Source organism: Chenopodium album, chromosome 4 (assembly GCF_948465745.1).
Source record: "Chenopodium album chromosome 4, dcCheAlbu1.1, whole genome shotgun sequence".
NCBI lineage: Eukaryota > Viridiplantae > Streptophyta > Magnoliopsida > Caryophyllales > Amaranthaceae > Chenopodium > Chenopodium album.
The window spans coordinates 79,362,790-79,366,457 of NC_137837.1; the positions used below are offsets into that span (position 1 = coordinate 79,362,790).

The 3,668-nt window shown below is 36.5% G+C and overlaps 1 pseudogene; it reads left to right on the forward strand.

Annotated features, from left to right (window-relative positions):
- Window positions 1-304: 304 nt before the first annotated feature.
- On the forward strand, window positions 305-1,243 carry LOC145627464 (protein TIC 20-v, chloroplastic pseudogene; annotated as a pseudogene).
- Window positions 1,244-3,668: the final 2,425 nt, after the last annotated feature.

Here is a 3,668-nt window from a genome sequence, read left to right on the forward strand (position 1 = left end):
TTTTAAAAAACAAAACTTCATCTCCGCTTCATCACTCATCAAACTTGTACCTATCACCATCTTGGAGCTTGATGCAACGCGAGTATCTATGGATTTACCATTTATCAAACTCAATCTACTAATATCCTTAGCTTAGACATGTATAAAAACAAATCCTTTAACCTTAATACAACAATAAATACGTCAATGAACCTTTCTATGTAATATACTTCGTATTTCACAGCATACGATATTGATCACACATGCACGCGCGCACACAAACCCACTCGGCCACGACCCTAAAAAAACAAAAGAAAAAGTACTAAACGAAAAGGGTCGACATGGCCATTTACTTGCCCGTAGGTTCAAAGTTGATCTAATATGATATTTGGCCAAATAACAACACAAAAATCACTCTCCATTTCTCCAAAACCTTAGCTGCCAGCCATGGCAACAGCTTATCTACTCTCCTCACCTTCTTCCTTCAAATCCATCCCCAAAACCCATTACTCAACCTCTCTTCTTCCTCTCAAAAACCCATCATTTCTCTCATTTACAACAACACCCACTACCCCAAATCCCTCCAAAAGATTAATCCTTTGCAAATCCAAGAAAAATGATGAAAATATTGATGCCCCAGATCGATTAATCTCAGCAATTTGCTATTTTTACCCCCTTTTTGATGGAATTCAATATGGAAAATATGTAATTAACCAATTCACCCCTCTTCAACTCATTATTCAACCTCTTATTCCTGCTATTAAGGTCTTCCAAAGCTTCCCACTCAATGGTGTTTTGGTCTTTTTTACCCTGTATTTTGTTGTTGTAAGAAATCAAAATTTCAGTAGATATGTGAGGTTTAATACTATGCAAGCAATTGTTCTTGATATTCTGCTGATTTTTCCTGATCTTTTGGAGAGAAGTTTTAATCCAAAAGATGGGATTGGGTTGGATTTGATGATGAGTTTGGATAGTACTGTGTTTTTGTTCTTGTTGGTTAGTTTGATTTATGGGTCTTATTCTTGTGCTCTTGGTCAAGTGCCTAGATTGCCTATTGTTGCTGAAGCTGCTGAGAGGCAAGTCCTTTGAATTTCATTTCAGTAATATTACTATTTTTGTTTTTATTTAATTATGTTGTTTATAATCTTCTCTGTTACAAAAATTGTATCAAATTATTGTATACTTTGGAATTATTATGAACAAGGGTAGTTTTGTTGTATAATTGATATTTTGATATAGATGAATAGAAATTAGAATTTGGGAATTGCCCTTTGGATGAAAAGTACAATTTTTTATTTCAGCTTTGGATGAATGAGTATTACTTGAGGTTTTGTTGTTGGTCCATCTTATAAACTATGTATACATTTCATTTATGCATAAATTTCATTGTTGGTTGAAACCTTGACTCCAGAACGTAACTTAGTCCTTGTTTGATTGACAGCAAAATATATAGGAAGTGAAGGTTCCTAGTTTGTGTAACAAAGTAAGTCAATTGGTTAGAAAGTTTTTAGGAAGTTTGTAAACTTCCTAAGAAATGACACTACATGGGAAAAGAAACTTCATTTAGTCATAAATCATGTTTATAGTGCTTCTTACTTGATTACATAGTGAACCTTGGCTTAAGGCTAGATACCCCTTTTACATCCTTGATCCATCATAGTAATTTACTCACTATGTCATGTTGAAATAACTCTTATGTTCATGGTGCTTTCAGTAGCTGCTAGCACACGACATGCTAGTGAGAAAACCATTTATTTCAGCTGCTAGCAATAATTGTTGCTGTTCTTCTTCAAAGTTGGCATATTCTTCATATTTTGTATTTGATTTGGAATTCAAGCTGAGGATAACCAGGCAATATCCAAGGAGCAGGGGCACTAAGGTATTAGGCTGACTAGTTGCTACTAACTCAGCTCCTTTTGCCATTTCTCACTTACACTATTTATGTCCCAAGTGGGGCAGATCATCAACTTTCTTACCAAGCATCACAATTAATGCAATTTCGGATGCCATCACCAATGTCTCCGTCACTGCACTAGCATAGGTGATTACACATTGACCATCACATGTGAATCTTTCTTAGAAAGCAAGTTCCATCTTTGATCATTACCCTATTTGTAACATCTCTCTCTATGTCCTAGACTTTCTTCGAGCCAGTGTCATTTTATTTTCAAAAACCCTAGAGATTATTGTGTTAGGCGGACAATGACTGCCTTGCCTTTGGCTATTCAAGGCACATTGACATAACTGACATCAGAGACAGAATAATGGTAATTCCTGTTAAGAACATCAGTTACGGTGAAGTAGCTGCTTTGTCGGATCCTTTTAGGAATTCTGAATCTCTGATATAAAGGAATGGCATGCTGTCGGTTCCACAAGCCCCACCAGACCAGATACTGTGTTGACAATTATCGTTGGCTAATGACTACTACTTCGTATATCATTAAGCTGCTAGTGTAGAAGTTGTCTAACAACAATGCTGAGATGATCTACACAGAAAATGTAATGACCATGTTTTGCTTGACACAAATTTTCCCTTGAGTAAATATTCTGAGGTTTGAGCAACTACAAAAAAGAGTTAACTTGGTATGTTGTTGTATCATGCAGTGCCACTTTACCCTCCCTTTTATATGTTGAGCAAGGAAATTAGCTTATAGCTTCCAGATATTTTCTACTGATACGCTGGACAAGTTTGAGAATATTGGTGGGATGTGGGTCTAAAGACCATGGGTTATCTCAACCCGAGTTGTCTGTAAATGGCTTGATGGCATGTTCTAGGTAGTGGGTGCTGTTGATGTGGCCTTATTGCCTACAGTGCTGTTTAAGGCTTATGCATAGAATTCTCCTTCCCAGTTTCTACAGCAACTAACTGATAATACATTTTTTAGGTCTATACTATTATCTTTTCATCTCAAGCCATTGCTTTAGTGTTCTGTGCTGTGTATATTGACTGATTAGTTAGCTTGAAAATGAACTGCAAAATAAATGGATTACCACTGTGAAATATACAATAGTTAAGATATGATATTCTGATAGCTTAAGGAAAAAGGTCCAACTGTGGGACTACTTTCCTCAATAGTAAGAATTAGGAGCTAAGGCATGTCTTGAATAGTAAGTGGCATCCATCTGCTAAGAATTATGTTCGTCTCAAATACTTTGGACCAAACAAGCTCCATCCCCTCTTCTTCAATTCTACGGTCTACCTTGGCAATCACTATATTCTTTTAACATTAGCCTTTAAGATTCAGTTATCTGACCTTTCTGATAAACTTCAGATTTTCTGCCTGTGAGATTAAGCAATGTGAAGATTCACCCCTTACTCCCTTAGTTGTAATCCTGTCAAGAAAAAGATAAGAAATATTTGATATTCTTCCATGGTTTGTTAGTGAATCAAGTCCCTTTCATGCTGCAATACATGAGCATCCTGGTTATGAACACGTTGGTTACACTGGTTTAATCTCAAAGTAGAGTTTGCTACGAAAGCTATGATATTGGAGACTAAGGTTATTATATCCTGGTTCATGGAGACATTAAGCAATGATTCACCCATAGCAATGTATTAAATTGGTTCAGGCCCTTCAGGGACAAGCCCTACTGCTAGGGTGATGCGAAGCCAGTAGGACTCGATACAACCTCCTAATTTCAATGTCACAAGGTATACGTCTTCACCACTAGACTAAGCCAAGCTTATT